At 38.2% G+C, this 23778-nt stretch overlaps 1 pseudogene; it reads right to left on the minus strand.

Annotated features, from left to right (window-relative positions):
- Window positions 1–648: 648 nt before the first annotated feature.
- LOC105071888 (T-cell activation inhibitor, mitochondrial-like) lies at window positions 649–22693 on the minus strand (annotated as a pseudogene).
- Between the last annotated feature and the right edge of the window lie 1085 nt (window positions 22694–23778).

Consider the following 23778-nt stretch of genomic DNA (forward strand, 5'->3'; position numbering starts at 1 on the left):
AGAGAAGGCATCTCAAAAAATTACATAAATTCATAAGTGTATGTAATTAGATGTAGAAAATTATGGTCCTAATGTAAAGTTTTCACTAGTGCCTAAGTCAAGCACATCTGTTACAGGTCAGCAGGTGTAATAAGAATGATAAGAATAACAAGAAGTCACCTGAGTGTCTAGAGTGATTCTTTGTAGCTGGTCCAGAACACTTTGCCCTATTCCTTCATCCACTGTCAACACCCGAACAGGAGCTGCTAGGCCCATCGACAGATGAGAAAATAGATTAAGCTATAACAGAACTGGATTTGAGGTTTCTCAACCTCAGGTGACCATACAATTGTTCATCTAATAAGCCTTTTGTGAATGAATGGGGGTACAGTGAATGCACTCAGACAACAGGTAACCAGAACTGTCCCAGGCACACATGAATCCTCACTTTAAAAACTGGAGTCCAGAGAGAAACTGGAAGAGAAAATTCACTTTGTGTAATTTTCAGCAAGTCAAATACTGCCTAACTTATTTCTTGGGACTTTGAAATGCAGAATAGAGAAAAACAGTGGTTGTTGTTCAGAAACCTCACATGCCTCGAATCCCAGGAAGTGTCTGAGCTGCCCAGTTCCAGGCCTGGAGCCACAAAGCAATTAGCCCATCAAGCTATCACTGGAACTTCTGAAGCAGGAAGAGTTCTGAGGAGGGAAAGGCTTGGAGGCAGGGAAGCAAGACCTGTAGCCAGAGGCACTCTGAAATCAGGAGGGAAGGGGGGCAGGTCGAGAGCTGAAAGTTTATATTCTTGGTTATTCATGTGTAAATGGTAACTACATTGTAAAAACTTTTTGAGAGAAGTGTACAGCCATAGAGCTTTCATCCAGTTTCCCCATTGGTGACATCCTGCAAAACTATATACTGTCACAGTCAGGAAATGGATGTGGCTACAATCTACTAACCTCATTCAGATTTCATCATTTTACTTGCACTTGTGTATTTAAGTGTATGCAGTTTTATCACGTGTGCAGTCACATGACAGACCGCAGGCAAGATGCAGAACGGTTCCATCACAAGGACCCCTCCTGCTACACTTCCACAGCCATGGACACCTCTGCTCCCCCTCTCCCCGACCCCTGGCAACCACTCCCCCCTCCCCCAATTATATTACTTGAAGAGTGTTACATAAATGGACTCGTACAGCATGCAGTCTTGGGAGACTGGCTTCTTTCACTCAGCACATCCACCCGGGCTGCTGCTGTACTGGCAGTTCATTCCTCCTCATCGCTGAGTGGTGGGCTGCTGCAGGAGGTGCCAGTTTGTACCACCTTCAAACACTGAAGGATATTAGGGTTTTCCCCCCTAGTTTTTGGCCACCATGAACATTAGTGTACAGTTTCTATGTGAACATAATTTTTCACTTCTCTAGTGGAAACGCCCAAGAGGGTAGCTGCGGAACCACGTGGTAAGCCAGTGGTTATAAGAAACTGCCAGACTCTTCCAGAGAGCTTGTGACATTTTACATTCTCAACAGCAATGGATGAGTGAGATCGTTTTCTGCATCCTGGCCTGCATTTGGGGATGTCATTATTTTTCATTTCAGACCTCCTGACAGATGTACAATGATATCTCACTGCAGTTTCAATTTGCATTTCTCTACAGCTTTTCATGTGCCTCTGTCATCTGTATGTGCTCTTCTGTGACATGTCTGTTCATGTCTTTTGTCCATTTTCTAACTGCATTTTTTTTAATTGTTGAGTTTGGAGAGTTCTTTATTTAGATATATAATTCTTTATATACTTAGATAAGACTGTCAGGTATGTGGTTTGCAAGTATTTTTTTAAACAAATATTTGATTTGAATGACATTTAATCAAAGATACATGAATGGCAAATAAGCACATGAAAATATGCCCACCATCATTCACCATTAGAGAAATGCAAATTGAACTCACAATGAGGTAATATCACACATCTATTAGAGTAGCTAAAGTGAAAAAGATAACCATAGCGAGTGTTGGCAGTTCTTAAAAACGTATCTGGCTATTCCACTTTTAGGTATTTACCCAAGAGAAAAGGAAATATATGTCCACATAAACATTTGCAGATAAGTGTTCACAGCAGCTTTATTTCTAGGGGCCAAAAATGGACATAACCCCACATGCATCAATAAGTGAATGGACAGACTGTGGTACATCCATGATAGTATACTACGTGGAAACAACAAGGAATAAATTCTTCATACGTGGAATAGCATGGGTGAATCTCCAAATAATTAAGCTGAGTGAAACAAATCAGATCGTCCCCCAACCTGCACTTTGATTCTACTTACATCAAACTCTAGAGATGTAAACTCACCTACAGGGACACAGAGGGGACCGGTGGCTGCCTGGGGAGGGGATGCGGGACAGAGGAGAAGGTTCACAAAGGGTGACAGGTGTGCTTACGATCTTGATAAGGGTAATTGTTTCACAGATATTTACATACGTCACATCTCATCAAATTATACATATTAAGTCTGCGCAGCTTACTGTCAATTATACCACAGTAAATCTGTTCAGAACAAAACAACAGAATGCAGGCCTTAAAAAGTTGCCCTTCAGAAAAGACTATTAAATTTCCAAATAAAAATGGACTTAAAAAAATTAGTCCTCTAAGAATTCTAATTATGTAAAATTAAACATCTGATCTGCAAACAGTTGAAACTATGATTACAAATTTTTTTCAGCTCACTGACATATTAGCACATATTAGTTTGAAACACAAGTCTGTTGATGACAAATCAGAGATTTTTTTTTTTGCTTTCAGAGCTTTTTCTTACCTTTGCCCAGTGATGATGGACATCCACGGTTCCTAGCATCACATGGCCCACTGCACTCACCCCGGACCAGTCTGTGAATATTACTGTACATCCTGATAATAAAGCACAAACCCTCTGGTCACTGTCCAGACAGGCTTCATTCTTTTAGCACTGTGCAAATACTGAAATTTAGTATACAAATTCAGGATTAAATTTGGTATAAGCTTAAAGGCAGAGTAACAGATTTAAAAATTCAGCTGTGATAAAGTCACATCTATACAGACTTCTAACACTTAGTCTTCCTTTAAAATTGACAGATGTGTATAGCAGTTAAGGGAGATGTATTTTAAAAGCAAATGGAGGGGAGAGTAGAGCTCACTGGTAGAGCACATGCTTAGCATGCATGAGGTCCTGGGTTCAATCCCCAGTCCCTCCATTAAAAAAAAAGTGAAGACATAGAAACAACCTAAATGTCCATCAACAGATGACTGGATAAAGAAGATGTGGTATATTATACAATGGAAGACTACTCAGCCATAAAAAATAATAAAATGCCATTTGCAGCAACATGTATGTCCCTCGAAAATGTCATTCTCAGTGAAGTAAGCCAGAAAGAGAAAGAAAAATACCATACAGTATCACTTACATGTGGAATCTAAAAAAAAAGAGAGAGAAAGAGACAAATGAACTTATCTACAAAACAGAAAGACTCACAGACACAGAAAACAAACTTATGGTTACCAGGGGAGGAAGGGAGTGGGAAGGGATAAATTGGGAGTTCAAGATTTGCAGATACTAATAAATGTAAAATAGATAAACAGGTTCATGCTGTGTAGCATAAGGAACTATATTCAGTATCATGTAGTAACTTATGGTGAAAAAGAATATGGAAATAAATATCTGTATGTTCCTATGTGACTGAAGTATTGTGCACCAGAAATTGACACGAGATTGTAAACTGACTATACTTCATAAAAATTGAAGGGGAAAAAAAAGAGAAAATGGAAATCATTTACCTTTTGCATTTTTCAGTGTTTCCAAGTTCTGCTGGGCTAGGCGGCCTAGACTGTGCAGCTGGCTACAGTGATGTGCGATGCCCCAGCTCCTCTGCCACCTGGTCCAACAGAGCACACAGCACATGAGACCGTGTCCCCGCAGGGGGAGGCTTGTGTTCAGCCCCAGCTGCCCGATCCCCATGAAAGCTGAAGAGGTTCTTTCTCAAGTTGGCATACTCACTCACTCAGTGAGCCGTTTCCAAATGAACTCACTTCTCAAGAAACAACCAAATGGAAAATGACTTGTTTACTAGAGGGTAAAAATATTACTACTGTATTCAGCTATCCAAAAATTTAGTAGAACTAGCAAACACACGATGTTTCTCTTTTAAAATAAGAGGCTGAAATGGGAAAAACTTGGAAAACAATCTTTTTCTTCTCCACATTGTTTGATGATGATGATTCTGTCTTAGATTTAAGTTCCAATTAGGAATTTCAGATAGTTTACCAGAGCCCTTTTATCATATTCGAGGGAAAGTGATTTTTATGACATCATGTATCACTTCTCAGCCTTTTGGCTAAGATCAAGTGTATGACATCATGTAATCTCTTTACTTCACAGATGAACAATAAATCTCAGTGACCAGATGGAATTTGGTGCTCAAATGACGTCACAGAGGTCCTGCTGTGTACATGTAAACGGCATTCAGTGGTATCAGAAAACCCCACGTTTGAATTGTAATCCTGTGATTTACTAGTTCTGTGGCCTTGAACAAACTGCTTCTAGTCTTCCTACGGTTTCTCTGTCATATGTGCAAAGTGGGGACATTACCTACAGCACAGACAGTGCAAATCAAAGGGTGAAACAAATGTAAGGAGTAAGGCACTCAAACAAACTCTCAAAAAAACTTAGGTTCCTTCTTCGTCCTAACAGCAATTCTGAAGAATGTCATTTCTAATAAAGTGAAAACGGCTTTTAATATTTTCCCTTTAACCCCCAATGTCATCAGTCACAATGCTTCCTTTTGCTGGAGACTTGGTTAATTTCCCAGTAAGTGGAGAACTCTCATGTCCTCAGTCCTCAAACGTTTTGGTCTCAGAATCCCTCTGCACTCTTAAAAACTGAGAGCCCCGAAGAGCTTTTGTTTATGTGGGTTATAGCTACTGATATTTACCAGGGTAAGAATTTAAGCTGTGGAATTTCTCCATTGTATTGTAAAACAATGTTTATTTCTGTTTATGTTTAAGAAACCCTTTCATTTTCCTAACCCCAGTCTGCTTTGACAGATCTTTTAAAATTTATTTATAAAAAGTTATTTTCATGCATATTAATTTGTTTACTTTATAAATCCTTAAAAAGGATCTTATTTGGTTTTCAGTTAGAAAATGCTATGTTAGTAGATCGTGGAAGAGCCCCTGTAACCAAAGCTTGGCCTAAAACTAGTGATGCGATGATAAGAAAGCGGCTACAAACACTCTACACGTCCCCAGTGTAAATGCTTTCCTGTGAAGTCTGAATTAGCTTAGACAACTATGATTTGCATATACAAGAACAGAACATATGAGTACTATCCGTATTTTGCAAGCACAGGAGAAAGGTGCAGTCATGGTGCCCAAATAGTCATTTGGTTCAATATAAGAAAAAGTCTTGATAATAAGGGTTGAAAACAACAAAACAGGCTACTGCGAGCAGTAATAGAAATTTAAGCACTTAGACCAGATGACAGTATCTCAAGGCTCTTGGGGGTGGGGAGTGGGCATGACAATCACATGACCCCTCCTTTCCCCTTCCTTAGGGTCATAACAGCTGTTAAAACTATTTTTATAATAAACCAGCATGTGTGATTTCTAAGTTTATAAAAACTTACTTAAAAAGTCATGTTATATGGTGACTATAAATAATAATATGGTATTACATTTTTGAAAATGTCTGAAAGAGTAGATCTTAAAAGTTCTCATCACAAGAAAAAAAATTTTTGTAACTATGTATGGTGACAGATATTAACTAGACTTACTGTAATCATTTTGCAGTGTATATAAGCAATGAATTATTATGTAATACACCTGAATTGTTATGTCAATTATACCTCAATTAAAAATAAGAAAAAAAGTCATGCTATGTAACACAGAACCAAAGAATACAACATTTTTTCTCTCCCTTTCTCTTTTTAAACTTGAATACCAATCTTACATGATGGGGAAATAATTATTTTTTATACATTATGTGCATATGGAAAAGCATATTTTCTTACAAACTTATTATGTAAAAAGCCACAATTATTATGCTAAAAAATGTCAGTATCAGAACCTTACTTCACTATTTTAAACAAGAAATTCCTAACAGTTTTCTTAAATAAACATTTGACTGTTTTCATAAAAAGTAACTGAAGAATATTTAGTTATCAGAATAATTAAGGATGCAAATATTTAACTGTTAGAAACCTTTACCCACATGCTTATTTTACTCTCTAAATTAGGTTTTCTCTTCTTCATTACCTGATGTCTGAGAGCTGCAGCTGATGGGACAGTTCATCTTTTAAATGATCTAGTTCTTTTCTAAGCGGCAAACTGTTCTTCAACTTTTTAACAGCACTTTCCCCGTTGTTATCTAACCAGGACCTAGAAAGGAAAACAGACACACTGTTTACAGTAGTAACTATAACTGGAACATTTCTACTACTCCAAGACGTGCTCAGCACCTTAAAGAAGCCCCCATGTAAACTGAGTTTCCAGTTAAACATTTTACTGAAATATAAGTACTCTTACCAAGTCTGTTCGTGTAAATACCTACTTCTAAAATAGGTCTCTTAAAGAACTGCTAGCAGCTGTTAAATCACATTCTGGTTATGACAATGTCCTCTATCAAAAAAATCAGATTTTAACTATGCCAAACCTGTCACTAGATTTCCAGAGGTGGGATGATTTTTAAAATCATTAGAGATGCTTCAAACCTCACTTATGGTTACTGCAACTGTCAACAGGCCACACGAGATGGTCACTACTTCAGTCACGCACACACAGGGCAGCCGCCCTCCTCCTACTGGAGCAAACGTTGCAGATGCTGTTCCAGTACAGCCGGGCCATGACAAAGTCAATCCGGAGAAGCATCTCATGGTGCAGGCGACATTTAAAAGGCAATGTTTCCTGATGAAGGAACTCATGAAGATTACTTTGTGGATTCTAACTGGGTGGATCCAGTTTCTTCCTTTATTTTAATCTTGGCTGTTAGTGCCCCAAGCTCTCCCTGCTTTCTCCCTCAGCTCTCTATCCCATCTTTCCACAGCTCAGATCTGACCCATCTCCAAGTCTCCAACCACCTGCCCCCCTCGGGTGGGTCTGTTCACCCCTCTGCTCCTCTGCACCCTACTGAATGCCCAGCTCTCGGCTCATCTCAGCCACTTCAGTCTACAATCACCTCCCCCCCTCCTTTATTTGCTCCCCATCAACCATATAAGTGGCTCAGCACAAAGGAAAAAGTCTACAGAGGGAACATGCACATGTCATGTGGTGCCCATCCCGGGACATCTGACATGTCCTGTGGGATACTGTCGGGGCAGTTGGCCGTTAACAAGTAACACTGCAGAAGGGCTCACGTCCATCTCAGAAGTGTGTGCCAAACACACCTTGTAAAGGTTCCTTTTAATAGTCATCGTAAAGGTTTTAGATGTTATGATCTACAACATTTAAAAAGTTATCAAGACTCACAGAACCAACCAAAACATCTGTATGTACCAAATCTTTCTCCTGAAAGCCTAAAAGCGTGTTGTATTGAGTATATGAGGAAGATACCTCCAGTAAGGAACAGAGAGATATGCAGCTGGAACAGAATATATAAGCTTCTATGAGAATAGAGGAAGAATTAATTCTGCTTGGAAGGTTCTACAGAGCAGGTGATATGGGACCTGGAACCCGAGAGATGGATCAGATTTTTTCAGGCAGATTGGTGAGAGGGAAGGGAACACCAACCATGCTGGTGCACAGGGAACTGTAAGATGAACCAACGTGCCCAGATCACGTGATGTTTAGACAGAAGGGGGCATGAGATGAGACCGGAGAGGCCTCTGTGTCTGTGATCGTAAAAGGTCTTGCACACTGGGGTAAGGAATTGGGAACTTATCCTCCAGGTAAAGGTGTTTCACTTTTTTTTTTTAATTAAGTATAGCTGATTTACACTGTTGTGCTAGTGTCTGGTGTACAGCCAGGTGATTCAGATATATATATATCTGAGATATATATATATTATATATATATATAAAAATAAATATTCTTTTCCATTCTGGTTTGTTACAGGATATTGAATATTGTTCCCTGTGCTATACAGTACAACCTTGCTATTTATTTTATATGTAATAGTTTGTTTCTGCTAATCCCAAACTCCTAATTTATCCTTTCCTCACCAGCTTAAAGGTGTTCCTTTAAGGAACATGTTTTTGATTCATTAACTGTGTGTAGTCATTAATAATTCTTCCCACCCCCTCTTTAAGAATATTGGTGAAGATTTTGTCATTTCTGCATGTGTGAGAAATAAGAAAATAAGTAAAAATATCTTACTTTATATCACTGACTACTAATAGCTATCATAATTTTTCAACCTTTCCTCATTTATTAAGTAATACATGTTAATCAATTTACTTTAAATCATGTAAGAAAAAGGATGATTTGTTGACAAATGTATTACCAAATGGCCATACTGTGTGTGGTTTGTGGACCAAATGTTTTAAAATATAGACTGAATATAATCTTATGATTATATATTCATGACCTGAGTTTTGGAATTTTTACATTTCGTGTATAAAATTTAAGTGGCCTAGTTTAACAATTTTTGTGTTTTGTTTCTAACAAAATGAGATAAAAATGAAAGTTCAGAACATGGTATTTAATTCTCTATGTGTCTATGCAGATATTAAACCTAGCTACAAAGATAAAGACATGTTTTCCAGCTGATCCCTGGGAAGTCAGCAGCCATCGTGCACAGGGAGCACCCGGATCCTGGTTTCTAAAAATCATTCCTACTAGAAAGAACCAGGGCCTCTCGGAAAAATGGCTCCATCCAACGCTGGATGGCAGGGACAGTCCAGATGGGCCTGGAATACCTTGGTGAACCAGAAAGTGAGAGAGCCCTCAGAGGATGATGGGGACAGAGGAGCCCGCTGGAAGGGATGACAAGATTAGAGAATTATCATTTGGAGCCATTGTCACAGTATGAGATTTGGGCAAGAATCATCAATGAATACTAGAGGTAAGGGGTAAAAATGTGGCAAATAAAAGGATACATACTTTATCATAGCCCTATGTAGCTCCTCAAAAGAAACTAACTGAAAGGAAAGACGGTGGAAAAAACTGGGAGAACCACCTTAATCATATGGTTCAAGTTAGTATCACTAGTAATAGGCTCAATCAACATCATATGCCTCCGACATTATCCACGGAAAACAACACACGTCACTTTGGGGGTATACCTGCCAAGTATGCATAATCTGGCTCTAATTATGAAGAAATTATCAGATAAACTCAAAAAACTCAAACTGAGGGACATTCTACAAAATAACACAACAGTGATAAAAGACAAGAAAACACCGAGGAACCATTCCAGATTAAAGGAGACTACAGACATTAAAGTTATGACGTGCAGTTTTGAAGGACACTGACTTGGCCTATGAACAAGAGGAAGTGTGAATAAATGCATGACAGGAGTTAACGCACGATCATAAACTTCCCCAGTGTTGTAGAGAAGTCATCCCAATGCTGCAGTCGTCCAACGTGGTATTTCCTGGACATTAGGGCTGATTCAGAACTTAGACACTGAGAGTGAAGTAAAACTACCTGAATAAACTTCAAGTGGAAAAAATGGGAGCCTGACATTTACTGACATGGCAGAAGCTGGCAGAATAGCGTTTCAATGGTTTTTCTAGTCCCATGACACCCTGTTCTCAGTGGGACAGACACTACACATGGGGTAATTTTGTTTAGATACATACGGATCCTGTTGGCTCCTTCCAGACACAAATTCTACCATTAAAATACATTTTTGTTATATTATTTGATAATCAGAAAATATGCAAAATATGGAAATACTAAAAGTCACAACACAGAGTAGCATTTCCTACTTTTTTTTTAGACTGGTAAATTTTTTAGACTAGCATATAATTAAAAAAACACTTTAAGCATTAAATGTTTCATTTTATCCTTTTTATACAGTATAAAGTGATTCTGCAGTAAGATACAGCACAGTTTGCTGGGAAATTCAAAATTACACATACTAAGATGTAGACTGAAATGTAATTACCAGGTACAGTGAGAAAATAGATTAAATGGAGCTTTTTATGACCTGATAATTCTTCTATGTTGTATCTTTAAAAAAAAAAAACTGATTTACTTTCACAATTTCTGTGTTTTATCTCAAAATGGTGCGAGAAGTTCAGCCTGCACTTCTCTGCAGAAACAAAAGCAAAATTACTTGACCGTTCACACTAAACAATACTGCTATATTTTTTAACATTACGTTCTGAGATATTAGAAATATCTTAGTATGCTTTCAATAATAAATTTTGCTCAGGTGAATGCAATTTGTAAATCAGGTGAAGATCAGTTTGATGTAAATTTGCAGAATCATCATCATTTAATTTAGTATGTGCTCCTTGTGAGGCCTATTCTATAAACTGCAAATAGAATAAAGATGAGTTAAACAATACAAGTGAAAATAAAGACAAACTGACCAGAATGCCCACAGTGGTGAACAGGTTCTGGCCGAGTTACAGGTACCCTCAATCCGATGAGGGGGCAGTCACTCCATTCATATGATTTGGAAGCTCTCATATAGTTCAACAATTTTATAATTATTTGCAAAATAATTAAAAATTAAAAAAATTAATAGTTAAAACAAGAAACCAATACAGGTACCATTCTGGCTTTGATAACATACATTCCTGGAATCCTTACTGGGAGGAACTTAACATGAAACAAAGTGCTGGACCAACCTCATCAGGGGGTCCTTCAAACTGGGCAAGGTCCACATTTGGGAAAATGTCCAGACTCGCTGGAAGGGGCTCTGGGCCTATGTGAACACATTGGAACAGGGAAACCAGGTGAGGCTATGGAGATAAGAGATGAAATCTCCCAAATTTGTACAACTCTCATTACTGGGCATCGGCACTCGAAGGCACGCTGGTAAAGGCAACATAGATTTTTCTGCAGCATTTTATCTTCGTGACAATTTACTCAACGTGCCCAAAGAGCAGGATGCATTACTCCTGCCCTTTTCACTGCAGGCTACCCTCTCCCATCCTACTCAGCCTGGACTGTCTGCTCTAAAATTATACTCATAAGCTAAACTCAAACTCCACGTGGTGTGATGATCTGGTTCAGGAAAGTCACTAAGACAATAGCAACGCTCAAGAAATCAAACCCAAGGGCCTCTAATGTAAGAATTAAAAACTAAACAAACAGAAATCTCTAACTGGTAGATTTTAGAAGACAGATATTGAGGAGGAAGATTGAAGGTGATACCAGTCAACTCTCAATCCTCTCCAGCCCAAGAAAAATGCAGGGAAATAAAAGATATGGACATAGCATTATACCAAGAACCAGCCACAACCCCATCCCAGCTCTTCTGTAAGCAACTCTGAATGCTGTCTGTTTCACTGAGGAAAATTCTGTATTAATTTGAAATCACAGTTTTAAAGTGAATGCAAGATTTCTGTTTTAAACAAGGCTAAAACATGTAATGCTCCACCACTGTTAGTTTTATCTGGCAAAGCTAAGAAAAGAAAGGTTCTATCTGGCTAATAATGGGTTTGTTTCAATGTCTGACAAGATAGCTACTGACAAGTGGACTTGGATAATGATGGTCAGTACATTAGAAAGTTAAATTTCCACTGATTTCAATTTCTAAAGCTGTGGTCTATTTAATTCATGTTGCTATCCTCTTTAAGGGTGGACAAATCCAAATGAGCTTGTCCTGGTTAACTGTCAACATGAGAACTTGAATTTAAAACAAAGTACACCTCTGGAGGAAATCAAGAATTCATAGTAACACAACTCATCTCTACACCGAAATTTTCCTTAAGACAAAGCAACTCTTGCTAAAAACAGATGTTTTTTAGTAAACACTAATGAAATCAACAGAGGTATTATTTTTTAAAAACGGCCCTCTACATCATTGCTAGGTCCCTTCTACCCCTACCATCTATATTAAGCTACTTCACATTTCCATTTGAAACCTCAGTTCTCCATCCTCTGCCTCCAGCACTTTGCATCCACACTTACTCAAAAGTCCTTTAATTCAGTGTAATCAAAATGCTGGATGGGTTTTACGAATCTATGACGCAGATTAGCAGAAAGAGAGATGACTAAAACATGTGTCCTACTCTTAAAAGCTCACTCTCTAAGGGGGAGGGTGTAGCTCAGTGGTAGAGTGTGTGCTTAGCATGCACGAGGTCCTGGGTTCAATCCCCAGAACCTCCATTAAAATAAATAATAAAAAAATAAATAAAATAAAAACCTAATTAACCTCCCCCTCTAAAAAAACAAACAAAAAAACTCACTCTCTAGTATAATGTAATATAATATAATGGAAAAGAGTCTACTTTGATTAGAGACTGAGGAGTTTTACAGGATGAACTACATACAAATAAGGAAACCATAAATACTCAGCTTGGACAGGAACCTGGTGGGACCCCACTTACCCTGGTGAACTGGCTCTTCAGTTTCCACCTGTTTTCATTACTGTGCCAGTTGGCTCAGGCTGAGTTCTGGGTCCTTAGACCCTTTACCAGGGGTAACTTGGGGAGTAGAATTTTTAAAACTTGAACAAAACCACCTCCTGCATGTGTTTGGTATCAAAAGTTCAAAAGGCCAAAAAATCAAATACAATTAGAAGTATTCCAGCAACCTAAAGTAAGAAACATGAAATATCTTTTTTGTAATGGTTACTGGATTAGCTATACTTAATACCATTACTTTTCCTGGAAAATTAGACTTTAAACATGACCGCAGTAAGTTTAGTTAAATAAAAACTCTTACATACGTTAGGGTTGTTTCCGTTCTCCAGACTTGCTCAAGGTCTTCGTTAGGGTCCTTGAATCCAGTAAAGGAGTAGTAAGACTTGTCCCATTTGATAGGCCTGTCAGATATCCCTTTGGCCTCTTTGAGAAGCTGGGAGTGCACATTATTATTCAAGCTTTGGACATGCTCAATAGATAAACTGCAGGAGTTGAGAATATATAATATTGTGCTTAGCAGATCTCTGGTGTTCAAAGTAAATCTGACTGCTCAAAACCCTAGAGAATATAATTCACCCAATTAATACAGAGGATCATTTGCTTTACTTCAAAAACATTTTTTAATACAGCATTTATAGAATCAAAATCTTTAAAAACACTCCATTACCGCTTAAAATTCACCCTATTGGCAAATCATCTGTAAATGGAAAATTCTGTCCCTTCTCCAAAACTGTACCACACTACCCTAAGCTTCATGAAGTCCCTGAAATTGTTAACCCCCTTTTCTAGTTTGGCACCAGTGGTCAAACCCACCCCAGCCCACGAGAGGGATTCAGAATATTTTCAATGCTCTTCATAAATTTGGTCTCTACAGTCTAAGGGATGGACAAGCTTTCCTATGAGCAAGTGTCCCCCAAGACAGTTTCCAGAGCTGAGTGAAGGGGGAGAGGGAGGCTGTCCTGTGAAAGTGGTTCAGAGGAGAGGGGCCAATTCAGGCTCAGTGGTCACAGAAACTCATTTCAACTTTTCTTTCTGATTGAGTTTGTCCTCATGCTTCCCCATCCAACTAGCTAGTGACTCACTATTTTCAGAAGAGACTCTAAATTCCCTAATTTTAAAAAAAGTTAGTGCTTCACAATCTGATTAAAAAAAATTGAGGGTGGGGTGGGGAAGTAATTAGGTATGTATATATATATATATATACATACATATATATATTTACTTATTTTAATGGAGGTACTGGGGATTGAACCCAGGACCTTGTGCACTCTAAGCATGCTCTCTACCCCTGAGCTATGCCCTCCCTTTCCCAAAAACTGTTTAAATTGGTTTAAAAAATTATAGAAGTATTATATAAGTATATCCTTATTGCAAAATTATATAAAGTCAAGTCTCCTGTTGGCAGACACACAACCTCACACTTTCACTCAATATAACACTATTAAGTTAGGTACACAAGCATTTAGATCTGCACTGTCTAAAATCTGATAGCTACTAGCCATATATGGCTATTTAAAATTAAAGTAATTGAAGTTAAATAAAATGTAAAATTCAGCTCCACACTAGCCACACTGCAAATGCTCAACAGCCATATGGGGCTATTGCTGGCTGCGCCAGACGGTGCAGATACAGGACATTTATATCACCACAGAGAGTTCTCTGGGATGGCCCTGCTCTGCCCTTTTCTGTGCTCTATATGTTTCATATGACACATAAGCTCATGTATCTGCATACACCCACACCCTGGTGTCAACTGTTCCTTTTAAGTACATAAATGGTACTCGCCTGGATCCATTACTTTGAACTTTTGTTACTGAGCATTGGCGACCCTCCCATGTCGGTATGCATACATCAACCTCTTTCTTTTTAGTAGCTATATAATCTATATAACGAACATAGCATGATTCATTCACTACTAATCTATATAACGAACATAGCATGATTCATTCACTACTTCTGAAACTGATGTGCACAGAAGTTGATTTTAATTTTTCACCGTTCCACACAAGGCTGAAGTGTGTCTTGTCTTGGCCACTGGTGACAGACATCAGTCTACATCAGTCTCAGAGCTACCTACCACACTCACCACACAGATTTAAGGAGTCTACGATGCGCAAACTGAGAAAAGATTTTTTTAGTTGAATCACTGACAGTAAAGTGAGAAATACTAGTTGGAGAATTATTCTAATCGGTGAAAGAGGAAAGGAAAATTCAAATTCCTGCATTTGATGTTAGGAAGAAACAGTTTATCCTTAGAAGAGCTAAGTCAAGGAATAAATCTCAGTTTCTAGCTTATCAATCCCATTAATTACTGAGTCCAATGCAAGGGCTGCAATACAGTGTGGAATGCCAGTACCAGATTGCACATGTCTTTATTGGGATAAATACTACCTAATTCAGTTTGTATTTGATTACTCAGGTTAAACCTTTTTATATGCTTATTGGCTATTTATGTGTATTATTCCTGAACTGTCAAGTCACTGTTTGCCCATTTTTGTAACAGAGCTACTGTTTTCTTTTTGACTTCTAAGAACTCTTTATATATTAACATTATCTTGTTGTCATATATGCTGAATGTTTGCTTCCATTTCTAATTTTTTTTTATAATCTGCTTTTATTTAATAAATGATTCAAGGTTAACCATCAACTCAAGTATTTTTCTCTTAGCTGGAGCTGACTACAACTATCTGTTTCAGCATTAACTCACACAGGAAGCCCTCAGTAAATCTTTAAATTGGTTTAAAGTTCATGCTAAAACTAAAATTATTTCCTCAAGGATCACTAAAAGGATGGATGTTTACAGAAATGACAGAGCCATATTTGCCCTTAGTTTTAAATATCACTGGATCGTGGCTAAAGCAAGTGACAAAGGACCAAACAGAAGGCTGTATATTAAGATTGATTGGATTTTAGAAACAGCATGGGGCTGGAGTTAAAAGACCTGGGTTCAAGATCTCTAATCTGGTCCCAGGACATCACTAAGTTACAAGTAGGCAAATACTACCCATCTCACAGATCCTTTGAGGACTAAATAAAAAAACAAGCTATATTTTAAAAAAATATTAACTGTTATCTACATGTTTAATGCTTAAAAATGAACTGAAATAAGAAGGGGACAAATAGAAACACTTCAGTTTTCTGGTAAAAAAAAAAAAATTAAACATAAAAAAAATGCTCGTCAAACACATGCAGCCAGACTTAGAATCTATTCTAGGAAAACACTCAATTAAATGATATTATTTTCTACACCCAAGGTTTCAATCCAAAGTTATTCTGGCACTGTCAGACAGAACGGACACATGAAGCTTGCAAGGGACACACGAGAAATAAGACACGTACCGGAAGTGCTAAAGTGCTCCTGGCCATCGGAGGAATTCTGGTCTGTTTCTCTTAACATAAAACATGAGCTGAGTTGGTTTCAAAGACTTGAACCCTGGCTTCTGGAGGTTTTCTAAGTAGGCACTTAATCTCTTAAGAGAATTTTCATTGACTTCCTGGAAAAAGATATCAAGGGGCATTTACACACAAAATAGAACAAGGACACATTATAAATTCTCTCCTGACATTTTAAACACATTGTTGAGCGTATTAAAGAATTCAGTATTAAAAAAAAGTTGGGATGCCATACGTTCTCGGTGAAGGGTAAAACTGTATTCACATCTGACAAGAGGCAACAGAATGAAATTCCTTAGGAAAATGTGGCCATGAAGTACTAGAAGAAAACACAGGTCTGTCCTTTATAACCTACATGTGGAAAAAGCCTAACTATGACCGAATGTCCCAAAGTAACACATGACTGATAAATCCAATTACATAAAAATTTAAAAAATGTAAAACAGAACACATTATAAAAAGAATGACACACACACACAAGAAGCAGTCTACAGAAAAAAACTGGGATAAAATATATGGAAGTTTTTTCATACCAAGGAGCTAATTTCTCTCTGTATAAAGGTCTTAAGACACACATCCAGAGACTGGTTGAATAATGACATATTCTTCTGATGGAGTCTGCACCACCCAAAAACAAAAAAAAAGGAGGAATGAATATGACACAGATGATATTTAGGAACTGATATGGAGTGATTTCCAGGATATATTGTTAAAAGAAAAAAGAAAAATCCTTGGGGGCGGGAGCCAAGATGGCAGAGTAGAGAGACTCACAACTCACCCTCTCCCACAAATACACCAAGAAATACATCTGCAAACCCACTGAATCGCATGGAACACCTACTGAACTCTGACAGAGTGTCTCTAATTTCAAAATACAGGAGGACTCTCACAAAATACAGTAAGAAAAAAAAGGAAAAAGAAAAAATTGGTGCAGAAATGGTCCTGCAGGGAGTTTGCAAAAGATGAGACTGATGAGAGCTTAATCTCCAGAATATATAAACAGCTCATACAACTGAATAAGAAATAAAACACACAACCCAATCCAAAAATGGGCAGAAGACCTACAAACAAGCAATACTCCAATGAAAACATATGAATGGCCAGTAGGCACATGAAAAAATGCTCAATGTTGCTAATTATCAGAAAAATGGAAATCAAAACTACACTGAGGTATCACCTCACACCGGTCACAACAGCCATCATTCAAAAGTCCACAAATGATAAATGCTGGAGAGGGTGTGCAGAAAAGGGAATCCCCCTGCACTGTTGGTGGGAATGTAGTTTGGTGCAGCCGCTATGGAAAACAGTATGGAGATTCCCCAAAAAACTAAAAATACACTATCATAAAATCCAGCAATCTCACTAGTGATCATATATCCAGAGGGAACCTTAATTCAAGAAGACACATGCACCCCAATGTTCAAAGCAGCACTATTTACCATAGCCAAGACATGGAAACAATCTAAATGTCCACTGACAGATGACTGGATAAAGAAGCTGTGGTATATTTATACAACGGGACACTACTCAGCCATAAAAATAATGCCATGTGCAGCAACATGGATGTACTGGGAGCATGTCATTCTAAGTGAAGCAAGCCAGAAGAGAAAGAAAAATACCACACATCACTTACATGTGGAATCTAAAAAAAAAACCAAACAACAACAAAAAACAGATCAATGAACTGATTTACAAAACAGAAACAGACTGAGAGACACAGAAAACAAACTTATGGATACCAGGGGAGGAAGGGGGTGGGAAGGGATAAATTGGGAGTTCTAGATTTGCAGATACTAACTACTATATATAAAACAGATAAACAACAAGTTCATACTGTATAGCACAGGGGACTATATTCTGTACCTTGTAGTAACCTACAATGAAAAAGAATATGAAAAGGAATATATGTATGTATATGTATGACTGAACCATTATGCAGTACACCAGAAACAGACACAACACTGTAAACTGACTATACTTCAATTAAAAAAAAAACAAGTGTTAGTTTTAATTTTCATATCTACAGTTCAAAGCACTGATCACACTACCATGACAATCAATGCAGATTTACAGAACTCTTCGTTGTATGCTAGATCGAAGGTAAATAACCTAAACAGACATACACTGAACATTAGTAAATTAATAAATAAATAAATGTTTACCCTTTCCTGGGGCTGCTGTCCAAAGAAATCTGGATGCACAGCAAAACAGAAAGGCCTTAAGGCGTTGACTGCTTCAGCTCCCACCAAGGCTCTCGAGTAGAGAAACCAGTATGGAAATATTTTCCCCAGACAGAATCTTTTAAAAAGATGTGGAGTTGTCATTCACCAGCACGCTGATACACACAAATCCTGACTGTATAAAGTGACAGTAACGTTAAAATGACTATGTATGGAAAATACCAGACACAAGATAGGAACCAAAGTGAAAAACTTTGTGGTTTTCTGAAATCCACAGAAGTTTTAACAAGCAATGAGTGCCACATGTTTTCTAAAGACAGTGGTGATAAATTTCTCTGATGCAATATGAGAACATAATATTTAATAATAAAAAAATTTCCCCTCAAAAGTCTGCCTTGAAATGTTAACTGGCTTCACTGTAAAGGACGACGATTTTCTAAATCATTTTCTTCTTCAGATTAAAAAGAAATCCCAATGTCAATAGTGTAATCTCTTCTTTACAGTGAAAAATATTTTGAGAATTGTAATACTTAACAAGATGTACAAGACGTCTCAGTTCATTTCCTCATCACTAGTATGCTAAAATTATTCTAGTTGGATAACTTAACATGTTGCCCTTAAATTTTGGCATAACTCACCTGGGGGTGTTTTTTTAAAAAAGTAGTTTTAAATCCAACAGAAATTATTTGCAATTTCCAGGAAGCACTTCCATGACATCTAGTTTTGAATGTGGTAATTTATCTTTTCCATTCTGTAATGGACTATGAAGAATACTGTGCATGTTTCTGTCTCGTATGTGAGGTATATGTACCCAGTCTTTGGAAAAGTGTTTCATTTTTGAAACAACTGAGGTTACAGAATCATTTCTGAAGATTTTTTTTAATAATTGGGAGATCACCAACAGATTTTCAGATGGCCTTTTGTTTTCTGCCTTTTTACAGGTCCTTGAACCTTTTATGAAGTAAACATATAGGATGTGCATTAAGGATTCTAACAGGAGCTTAACAGTAAAGGAAATGAGCAAAGTCCTCAATGGGAGGCAGTGTAAGTGAACGTTGGTGACAACTGCACTCACTCCCCTCCTGAGCCTTAGTCCCCGTTTCCAAAAGTCTGATGGACACTTAGCTGTCCTGCCAGCCTCTCAAATGTTATGTGTCTACAAAAAGGAGCAGAGGTCATCATTTCCTTCCCAGCTCAGCATGGATACAAAAGGCAAGGAAGCAGTTAGACGGCTCTATCCAGGATTATTGTCCTCACTTCTGTTACCGAGGTACCGCTCTTCTCAGAGCTGCTAACGCACAGGACCCGAGGGTTACCACTGCCCCAGCTTGCTCAGCGCCCCCTCCCCATTTTCACTCCTGAAGTCTTGTTTCCTCTCTCTTTACAATGTCCCTTGAAATCACTCCTTCTTCCCATTTTCTCTGCCACCAATGACCACTGCAAAATTGGACTATGTGGCTTTACGATCAGTACTCTCTCCTGTTTTGTTTCCCTAGCCACACTGTGCACAGGTTGATTTTCCTAAAATCCCACGATCACTGTATTCCTGACTGAAACACCTGTGATGGAGTTTCAGCTCCGGCAGATTAAGACCCACTCAGCCTGGTATATCAAGTGCTCTCCAGTCTATCCTTCCATCTATCCTTCCAACTTGATCTCCAAGCTCTCCTTGCAGAAACCCTCAGCTCCGCCCTCCTTGATCTTCCTCATCCTGCCCTTCTCCATCACTTCTAAGTCCTAATATACCCTCCCCATGCCCACTTCCCCTGGTCCAAACTGCACTCGCTCACTCGTTACTGCCTTCCTACTGTGTGCCAGGAGGCCATGGGCCCTTCCCCCAGAACCTCCTCTTTTGTATCCTCATTATAAACAGTCTTTCCCTCTTCTAAACTCTAATAAAAGAAACTGTGTGCACCATATACATGGAACATAATACTACAATGTGGAAATGCTCTAGACTCTTCCTCAACTACCACTGCATCCCTGAGGACAGTGAACACGGTTAATAGGGGTTTACTGCTGTCAGGGAGGTCAGCGTGGGTCTGCTGGAGAGCAGGGGCCATGACAGGATGAGAGGGGCCGAGGATTCCTGGGAAATGCAGAAGGTAGGGAGAGCTTTCAGACCATGTTGCAGGCCTGATGCCTACAGAGGAGAAAGGGAAGAAAGGAGCACTGAGGGGGGCCTGCGGCTGCAGCCCCATCCCAAGGGTTCAGCCACGCCACAGGGAGTCCTTGAGCCAAAGCCCCCCACTGCAGGTGCCCTGTGTCCTGCTGGAGGGAGCCTGACTTCGTGTTCCTGCCCTGCTGAGCCACTGAGGGCCTCAGGGTAAATCCATGTGGACCCAGAGGGGCAGGGGGGCTCAGCGGCTACCACCACAGGGCCTGGCACAAGTATTACTGCTCATGTGCGCTCAATGAATACACAGTTGGTGTTTCATGAAAGGAAAGAAGCCAATCAAGAAAAACTAAATCAAGGAAAAATAAACCTCATACAATGTGTCACTTCAGATTGAGCAAATTTGGCAAGCGAACATCTAGATGTATAAAGAGGTTTTAGGAAAGGGTTAGATTCTGGAAAAACGCATCAGTAGAACAGCAGACTTCCTGTGTGAAGGGCCAGAGAACAAGAGTTTCAGGCTTTTCACACTGGAAGCAGCCACAGTCAAGAAATGAAGGAGTGTGGCAGGGCAGATCAAACTTCATTTACACACACGGTCCGTTCAATCAGCTCAGTTGTGAAATCAACATAGTAAACCATGACCAATGTTAGAAAACAAAAAAAAAACCCAGAGAATATTTCCTGGGACAGAAAATATCACCAGATACTGTGTGTGGCAAGGGTAACTCCTGTTAAGAAACTTTTATTTTTATGGGTTGTGATTAAAATACAGTTTTCTGAAGGCCAGGATCAAAGGAGCTGGGAAAGTGTGTCTCCAGTACATGACTGCTATCACCGTCAGTGACGTGGGGCTGAGGAGGTGAGCGTCCCTGAAGGCAACAGCCCAGGAAGTGTTATAAAGCCCAATCCTCCAGGCTCCGGTGGATCAGAGCACAAGGACACCACACTTTATCCTGGTGTTCTACGGCTAAACATGATTAAGATACCACAACATGACGAATTGCTCAACATCTAACCAACAACTTTTCTGGACATTTTCCAGGATCTCACAGTTTCTCTATTTCTCTCTCTCTTCTTTTTCTTCTTTTCAACATTTTTTTGGTCATAAATTCAATCAGAGCAAGTCTCCCTACATTTGGTAATTCTCACCATAAACTGAGTTGGTAGAAAAACTGAGTTGTTCCTCCTAAAGAAATTCCTTTTAACAGTGACCATTTACTGAGATATTCATATATGTAATAGCTATTTAAAGACACTAATTATTGTCAAATATGTTTTAGAAATTTAAAACCTCACATGTCATTTTTATTCAACAGGTCAAATTTTATTTTGGTTATATACTTTGAGCCAGATAAATATTTTATTTAAAAGAAGTTGTGGTCTATTTATACAATGGAATACTACTCAGCCATAAAAAAGAATAAAGTGCCATGTGCAGCAACATGGATGGACCTAAAGAACATCATTCTAAGTGAAGCCAGAAAGAGAAAGAAAAATACCATATGATATCACTCATATGTGGAATCCAAAAAAAAGAAAAGAAAAGAAAAAAATAGGACACTAATGAACTCATCTACAAAACAGAAAGACTCACAGACATAGTAAACAATCTTACAGTTACTGGGGAAAGGGGTTGGGAAGGGGTAAATTTGGGAGTCTGAGATTTACAAATGTTAGCCAATATATATAAAAATAGGTTTCATAAAGTTTCTTCTGTATAGCACAGGGTACTATGTTCAATATCTTCTAATAACCTTTAATGAAAAAGAATATGAAAACAAATATATGTATGTATATGCATGACTGGGACACTGTGCTGTACACCAGAAACTGACACATTGTAACTGACTATACTTCAATTTAAAATATAATAAAATAAATACTTAATTTACCTGTTTTGACTTGACTATCAAGAAGCCAGAATGAAATCTAGTAAGCAATTGTTTAATCAGTACTATTTTTTTTTAACAAAAGATCTCCTTTCTCTACAGGGCATCTAGTCTCTATTCTGATTACCCTATATGTGCCTATTACTGTGCCAACTAAATTTTACTGCTGAACTCCTTAAATCCTTTCTTGAAGTACTAGATAGGATTTAGATTATACACACATAAACAGCAAATGTAGTAGTCAAATGACCATATGATACAATTTCAATGTAAAATGGTTTTCTATATGACAGCCCTTGGCTTGAGGGCAATGTGATAAGAATTGTGCTAAGGACAAATTTTTATCTTTTTCCCCTCTCAAACTTTTCACACTGAACTGTTCTGAAAGACGGTATTCTTTTCACCTTCTATTCCAAAAGGAACTTGTGGAAGAAAGATCTGGATGTTCACATGATTTTTTTTTTATTCCTGCCCTCCACCATAATATCCACAAAATATTTAGAATCTGATAAATTAGAATAAATTGAAATTAGCCAAATACATAACAGATCCCACCCCGTCCCTACACTAGTTACAGATTGAACCATGAAACTTACCCCCTCACAGGTCTCAGGTGGCAAAACATTTCTGAGTACATATGCAGATCAACTCCCAGGCATCCATCAATTGCTGAAAAAGTTAAGCAGATACCAATAATGAATAAGTGGAATTTAAAATTAAAAACACATTGCTATTTACATTAATGCCATCCCAAATGAAATACTTAGTTATAAATCTAACAAAATATGTCTAAGACCTACATGAGAAAAATTATAAAACTCTCATGAAAGATATCAAATAACTAAATAAGTGGAAATTCCATGTTAATGGATAGGAAGACTCAATACTGTCAAGACATCAGTTCTTTCCAACTTCATCTGCAGATTCAATGCAATCCCAACCTAAATCCAAGCAGGTTCTTCTACAGATATCAACAAACTCATTCTAAAGTTTACATGGAGAGGCAAAAGACTCAGAATAGCCAACTCAATATCGAAGAGGAATAAAGCTAGAGGACTAACACTACTGGACTTCAAGCCTTACTGTAAAGCTACAGTAATCACGTCAGTGTGGTAGTGGTGAAAGAACAAATGGATCAGTGGAAGTGAACAGAGAGCCCAGAAACACACCTACAAAAATACAGCCAACTGATCTGTGACAAAGGAGCAAACCCAATACTATGGGGCAATGATAATCTTTTCAACCAATGGTGCTGGAACCACTGGACATCCACAGGCAAAATTATTAGTCACAGACCTTCACAAAAACTAACTCAAAATGGATCAAAGACCTAAATGTAAAATACAAAACCATAAAATTCCTAAAAGATTACCTAGAAGAAAACTTCGATGATCTTAGGTATGACAAATGACTCCAGATACAACACTAAAGGCACAATCCATGAAGGAAAGAACTGATAAGCTGAATTTTATTAAAATTAAAAACTTGTGCTCTGGGAAAGACAATGTAGAGAAAATGAGAGGACAAACTACAGACTGGGAGAAAATATTTGCAAAAGATACACATATCTGACAAAGGAATGCTATCCAAAACATACAAAAACAAAAACAAAAACAAAAACAAAAACCCAACAATAAAATGGACAATCTGATTAAAAAACAGAGCAAACACACCTCATGAAAGATGACATACAGATGGCAAATTAGCAAG

Source organism: Camelus bactrianus, chromosome 35 (assembly GCF_048773025.1).
Source record: "Camelus bactrianus isolate YW-2024 breed Bactrian camel chromosome 35, ASM4877302v1, whole genome shotgun sequence".
In the NCBI taxonomy this organism is placed as follows: domain Eukaryota; kingdom Metazoa; phylum Chordata; class Mammalia; order Artiodactyla; family Camelidae; genus Camelus; species Camelus bactrianus.